The sequence below is a fragment of the Mesocricetus auratus genome, unplaced genomic scaffold, assembly GCF_017639785.1.
Source record: "Mesocricetus auratus isolate SY011 unplaced genomic scaffold, BCM_Maur_2.0 Super-Scaffold_100026, whole genome shotgun sequence".
Taxonomy (NCBI): domain Eukaryota; kingdom Metazoa; phylum Chordata; class Mammalia; order Rodentia; family Cricetidae; genus Mesocricetus; species Mesocricetus auratus.
Window position 1 is genome coordinate 25,580,145 of NW_024429207.1, and position 7,497 is coordinate 25,587,641.

The window sequence follows — 7,497 nt, forward strand, 5'->3', positions numbered from 1 at the left end:
GAAAACTATTGGTACCTATGTACAACAAACCAGCTGCAAGTGACAAGACAAAGCCATAGAAACCACAGAATGTTCCCTCTCAGCACTGGCCAATGAGAATAATTGGTACACAGGTATTTCATGCCAACATATGACTTTGAGAAATTCTCCTAATTGTTCCCAAATGTCAGCCAATCAGAAACCAACCCGTACCTACTGATGTAATCCTCTAACTTTTGTCTTTGAAACATAACAGTAGACAGGGACCTTTACTCCCTTGGAGGCTGCTGCGTCAGCTTACTAGACGGGTCCCTGTCACAGTTGGATGAACAATCAATACAATTAAAACCTTGCTTTTATAGTTTAATGGGTCTGTCTCCCTGGTGGTCTCTGGATATCTTCGCAACTTGGGCGCAACATGTGGGGGCTCCTCCTCGATCCCCAGGACCCCAGACCCCTAAAGGTTTAAGTCTCCAACCAGACAGGTAAATGTTTTGTGTTTGTCAGGTTTCTGTTTTATCCAGGCAAGTTCTGCTTTCTGTTTCTGGCTGTAGGAGCTTTGGCTTATGTTTTATCTCTAGTTGGTTGGGTGACCAGTTTGGCAGTTTTTTGTTTTTTTTTTCTTTTTTAGTTTTACAAGACAGGGTTTCCCCGCGGCTTTGGAGGCCGTCCTGGAACTCACTATGGAGACCAGGCTGGCCTTGAACTCGCGGAGATCTGCCTGCCTCTGCCTCCCGGGAGCTGGGATTAAAGGTGTGCGCCACCAACGCCTGGCTTGGCAGTTTTTTTGTCTGTCATGGTCCTGTGCCTGCTTTGGCTCTAACCAGTCTGCTGAGTTCTGTGTTATCCATTGTGCTGACCTGGCAAGTTCTGTGTCCTGAGTTCTGTGACAGGTTTATGATTTTACGTTTTTGTGATTTTTATGTTTGTTTTTGGTTCGCTGGCAGACAATCTGAAACTGTAAGAAACAGATCAAGAAGACCGTGGCAGACGGGATCTGGAGGAGCTGAGAGACATCTCAGTCTCTTGGTTTTTAGTCTGGGCGGGGATCCCACCATCTGAATCTGAATTTGGGTAAAAATTCGGCTAATTGATGCACCATCTGAATCTGAGTAGCTACTGGGGAGTTTGCCTCCTGACTGTAAATCTGAAACTTGAAAGTTTTTGAGATGGGCCCCTTTCTTTTGTCTAAGTGCTATGCTTGTCTGTCTGTCTGTCTTGTCTTGACGGTACTGACAGCACAGACCTGACTGGGATGCAACCTAACCTGGGACAGACACCCTCCTCCTCTCCAGATCTCTGCCTGGCTGAAAGGATGTAGGGCAGAGAATCTGGGATTGTGACTAAAAATGTTTAAATTTTTTTTCTTTCAGGAATACTGGCAGCCAATGACAGTGTGTTCGCCAGCGCTGCCCCCTCCCTTCTAGTCTGTATACTTTATACTTTTACCCCCCCCAGCAGAATGGCCAAGGTACAGGTTTTAATGGGTTAATGTGATGTTGCCATCTATATGTCCTTAGTAATAAAATGTCTGTTCATGGGTTTTGCCCATTTTCTACTTGAATTATTTGTTCATGTCACTGTTGAGTTTTGTATAGGTGTGTGTTTGCTTAAATTTTTTACATAACTTGTATGAGGGAAAAGTACATTTTGGCAGCCCTTCATGCATGGCCAATCACTGACAAAGAGATATGGGGCTGGGAGAGCACCTCAGTCGGTAGAGCAAGAGACTCCTATTTCTGGCTTGTGCCTTCCCCCTTTTAAGGAGCAATAAAATCTACTCTGTTCATTAGGGTGTTCTGTTCTAAAAAATAATTTAAATTTTGTTAATTTAACAGTCACCCAGGTGATAATGGTTTTAAGGACATAAAAGATATTTTGTGTTTGTACAGAGGGACAATCTAGTCAGCTTCTGCCAACCTTTTTGCCTTTTATTTCTGTCACTGACAGTTTTCTTCTTTCACTGGCTCTGCTGCACATGGCTTGTTTGTGGAATGCTGTGACTTTCCAGGCCCAGTAGGACACACATTTCACGCAGAAATCCTGCCTGTTCCATCTGCAGCAGATCTGCATTCTTGTCACCGACAGTTTTAAGTTACTCTGTCACTTTAAATGTCCTGTCTTGTTTGCTAAGTTAAAACAAGTTACAGTCAGGCTGGAGGGCTCTAAGTAAAACATCCCTCCACAGCCTCTTAGTTTAAATCCAGTCTCCAGACAGATCCTACAAGTAAAACATCCCTCCACAGCCTCTTAGTTTAAATCCAGTCTCCAGACAGATCTTACACTAAAGTCATTGTAGCCATGTTAAGTACAGAAAAATTTTATAACAGGGATAAACCTTACTCAGTCCCCTGTATATGTTTTCAAAGGTTAAGCTTAAAACAAATAACTAAAAGTTGTCTATCCAGATTTACCTAGACAACACTCTTAATGCTTCTGGAGATCTAAAGAATATGGTATTTAAAATGTTGACTAGAAGAACTTATAGCATCAGACAGAGAATCCTAGATCCTGACAGTGACCCAAAGTCTCCAAAGAGGGGACACCTCAATGTCTACACAACGCTGACCGGGGGCAGGATGCCCCAATGCACACCTGCTGCCAGGACCTGGTCCAGACCATGGACAAGCGACAGGACATTAGAGAATTGATTGTACCTTTTTTTTTTTTTTTTTTGAGGCTGTCCTGGAACTCGATCTGTAGACCAGGCTGGCCTCCAACTCACAGAGATCCACCTGCCTCTGCCTCCCAAGTGCTGGGATTAAAGGGTGTGCCACCAACGCCCAGCTGATTGTACCCCTTTTGCCTAGACAAAATAAGGTCAGTCTTTTCCATGTCCCTCTTCCAGAGAGAAAAAAAAGCTCTCACCTTATAGACCTGGCCAAGAGTGATGCTGTTTTTTGATACTTTTGCCTGCTAATGGAGACTTGGGTATGGCTAACTGTATATGGACTGAACCCTGTCATTTTTTAATAGATTCAAAAGCTGTATAAAATTTATCCTTCTCAGATCTCTGATAGTATTAGTGGTTAGACTATAGCCAGCTTAATAGCTCATTTAATAAAGTTCTGATAAGCTGATAGAACAGTGACTACTTGCTGTTCAGTCACACACTCAAGGATTTTATATTTATTTTGGTTGCCATCTGAATGTATACTTAAAGGGATTTTCATCAGGTCAAAGGCACCTCTGTCCAATCTATACCTGGCTCACTGGACAGAAGAAAAATGTACAAGCTTCCTACTCAAACCTGTAGTTGTTGCTAGGACTCAAAGGTACGAATCTGTTCCTGCTGTTTTACAAATACCTGATATCTGCTTTTTCTACAATGTAGATTTTGGTATAGATTGATAATACTAATATGTCTAAAACTTTTAAGTCCTTTTATATAATAAAGTTCATATAGGCTTCAGAGGATCAAAAGTCAAAGCTTAGACCCATGTCTCACAGGTCAAAGGGACTCCAGATAAGTACAGTTTTGTTATCCCACCTGTCTGTTCCTGAGGATGGGATTTTCCCCCTGGTCTTGAGTCTCCTGTCCTTCCTGATCACTAAAACTGTGGGCCTATGAGTTCTGATTAAGTATGTAAGTTTTAACTTCTGTTCCCAATTTAACAATGTCTCAAACAGGTTTCTGATTCTGGCAAATGTATCTGGGCATCAGTTGCTGGCTACAGGCTGCTCTAAAGACTTTGAGCTCTAAACTGGAAATGTGAACCACTCCCTGTTTCTTCAATAGAGTCTGCCAACCAGATGCTTCTGATAAATACTCCATTGCCTAAATTCCCTCTTTGCTTTTGACTAGCATTTCAGCCTACATGGACCACTGACTACAACATCCCAAAGTCAGCAGGAAGTAGCACAGAAATGAATATGTCACCCCTTTTCCCTGGTTGAAAACTCCCTTCCATAGGAAACAAGCTGACAATAAAAACTGTCCACTAGGACTGGAGAGATGGCTCAGTGGTTGAGAGCATTGGCTGCTCTTGCAGAGGACTTGGGTTCAATTCCCAGCACCCACATGACAGCTCACAACTGTCTGTAACTCCAAGATATGACACCCTCACCCAGACATACATGCAAATAAAATAAAAAATTTTAAAAACAAAACAAAAAAAAAACTGTCCACTAGTAACCCAATCCTGGTTGTAAGAAGAGGAGGGAATGAAAGGGATAAACTAAGCTCAAAGGCTTCACTTCTAATAATCTAATAATAAAGGAACTAGACCCTCACTCAGCCCCTGCTTTAGCAGCCATGACATGTAGGAAAGACACGTGGGCCTCTGACACAAGGAAACTCCAGATCCTCTGGCCTCCCAGAGCCTAGGGCCAAAACTGAACACAAAGAAAACTCCAGACACTCACCCTCCCCAAGCCTCCTAGATGCTTGGTTCCTGGGAACTGTTTGGTCACAAAAGAGACTCCAGGGGAGACCAAAACCTCCCCTGTAGTCTCCAGAATTTAGTTCTGAAAACTATTGGTATCTATGTACAACAAACTACCTGCAAGTGACAAGACAAAGCCATAGAAACCACAGAATGTTCTCTCTCAGCGCTGGCCAACGAGAATAATTGGTACACAGGTATTTCATGCCAACATATGATTTTGAGAAATTCTCCTAATTGTTCCCAAATGTCAGCCAATCAGAAACCAACCCGTACCTACTGATGTAATCCTGTAACTTTTGTCTTTAAAACCTGAGTTTGGCTTTTAGCACTCACATCAGGGAGTTCCCAGCTTCCTGTAACTCTAGGTCATAGAACCCCATACCTGTTCTGTACATGGAGAACACTATTCAAGTGCACACTCTCCCCACACACACTGCCTTTGAGGACAGTGGTGGTGCATGCCTTTGATCCCAGCACTTAAGAGGCAGAGGCAGGCTGCACAGAGAAACCCTGTCTTCAAACAAAAACAATGCAATATTTTAAGTGATACAGAGATTTCATGTACCCTTTTCCCAGTCTGGCCTGCAGCTGCAGCTGGCTTGTAACTTATTGTATACCAGGCTATCCTCAAACTTTTTGTGATCCTCCTGCCTCCTGAGTGCTGGGATTGAAGTCATGCACCACTCATTATTCATGGCCATTTTGTCCATTTCCTAGCTGGATTTATTAATAAACTCTTAGTAGTTTCCATTTTAGAAAAATCTGCAATAATATAGAGTTGCGATATACATCCCACCCAATTCCATTGAACTCAACTCCATTGCTTTATTGATAGTCTAATGGCTATCTTTAGTTTTTAACTGATAATTTTAACTTCAAGGGCCCATACAGTATATTTTATTTACCCACCATGTACTTTAGGGTATCTTAGCTGTGGTAGTTTCTCTGGCCTCATTTGATTTTGATGACCCTGACAGTTTGAGAACTACTGTCATGTATTTTGTAGATTGGCCTTCCATTGGTAATTGTATGTTTCTCATAATTAGACTGGGGTTATTTGTTTGGGGAGAAAAGGCACAGAAGTGGCCTTCCCTTCTCACCAGTCTCATTATCTACCTATCTCTGCTACATATTATAATATATATACATACATGCATATATATATATATATGATACCAACATGACACTATAGATATTGATCACCTTAATTACTGGCTAGAATAATATCTGTCATATTTCTTCCCTGTAAGGGTATCCTTTTGAAATTTTTTTCATTTTGTAAATGCACCTGACTTACTTTATAAACGCATTGTAAGTTGAAAGTTTCATAAATCAAAATGGGTTGAGGGCCAGTGAGATGGCTTCCTTCTAAGCCTGACAACCTGAGTTCAATCCTCAGAACCCACGTGAAGGTGTGCCTTGTTCCCTTCTGTTCCTGTGAGAAGATACCATGACCAAGACAACCTGTAGAAGAGTTTCGGAGTGTTAGTGTTTAAAATGCTTTTACTCTTGGCTTTTTTGTACTCTGGGGGTGCCACCACCCAAGCAATTCACACAGAGACTTATCCTTAGTTATGAATGCCCGGCCTTAGATCGGCTTGTTTCTAGCCAGCTTTTCTTAAGTTAACCCATCTTTTACCTTTCTCACTTCTCTATATTTTACTGTCCCACTCCGTGGCTGCCTTGGGTGGCTGGTCCCTGAAGTCCTCCTCTCCTTGTTCTCTTGCTGCTGCTGCCTCTTCCCCTATTTATACTGCCAGTCCCACCTGTCCTTGCTCCTGCCTCAATAGTGGCCGTTCAGCTCTTTATCAGAGCATCAGGTGTTCTCAACAGGTAAAGAAAGAATCACAGCTCCACCGAGCTAAATGCAGATAAACAAAAGTCACACACCTGAAAATAATGTTCCACCACAGGTTAGAGCAATGGCCATTGTGCTGGAGAGCAACCTGAGAGCGTACATCTTGGCCTAGAAGCACAAGGAGAGAGCGAACTGGGAATGGCCTGGGTTTTGAAACCTCAAAGCCTGCCTCCAGTGACACGGCTCCTAATCCTTCCCAAACAATTCCGCCAACTGGGGACCAAGTGCTCACGGATATGATCATTCACAGCACTGTGGTGGGAGAATTGACTCCCACAAGTTGTCCTTTAGATCCACATTGGCACTGTGTTCTGCACACACACACAAAATAAATGTTTAAGACACCGAATTAAAGGAAATGTGGCTTATTCTGGAAAGAAATGGGAATTGAATTTGACACGTAGCAGTTACTCCAACATTGGGTATAAATCTCTTTAGGCGCCTTACTAGCCACCAGCGCTACCTTTTGTAGATCATAGGTCAGCAACGACCTGAGACCAAATTTAGCTCCCCATCTCTCTTAGTTTCCGCACTGTCTGCAGCTCTGTGCTGCCAGCGGGCCAGTGGATTACCTGCAGCAGAGCTCTCGAAGCCACAGGGTACAAAGTATTTATCTGTCTCTGCACGACAGTATTGGAACCCCAAATAAAGCAAAGCAAAAAACACACCAAAAAGGGTGTTGAGTAAACGTGGAGCCGGATAGTGGTTTTGCACAGCTTTAGCCCCAGTATTTGGAGGCCAGTCTGGTCTACAGAGTGAGTTCCACAACAGCCAGGGATACACAGAGAAACCCTGTCTCGAAAAACAAAAAACACCCAAAAACAATAAAAAAATAAATGTGTGGCTATTTGTGTGTAGCTGTTTATTTGCAGAGAATACGTGATAAAAATGTCCACGTTCAGTTCCTTCTCGGCTTCTGAAAATGCTTTGAACCCTTGCATTATAATCAAATCAGCAAACACTAAAGCATCTTGCTTTTCCTTCCTGTGGCACTGCCAGCCAGGTGCTTCATCAACAAGCTGCATCTCGTCCCCGTCAGTCTCCAGAGTGCCGGGATTACATGAAATGTGCAGCGTCCACCAGGTTACGCCATCCAGGACAAAAATGCCTCATTTGCGGTTGCTTGCATCTTCCACATTCTGTCAAGCTCACCTCTCAAGGATACTTTCCTGGCAACCTCACGTTTTAGATTGGGGGAGGGAAGAGGAGAGGAGGGAGGAAGGAAGGGAAGAAGGGAAAGGGAGAGAGGGGAGAGGGAGAGACAGAGGAGGG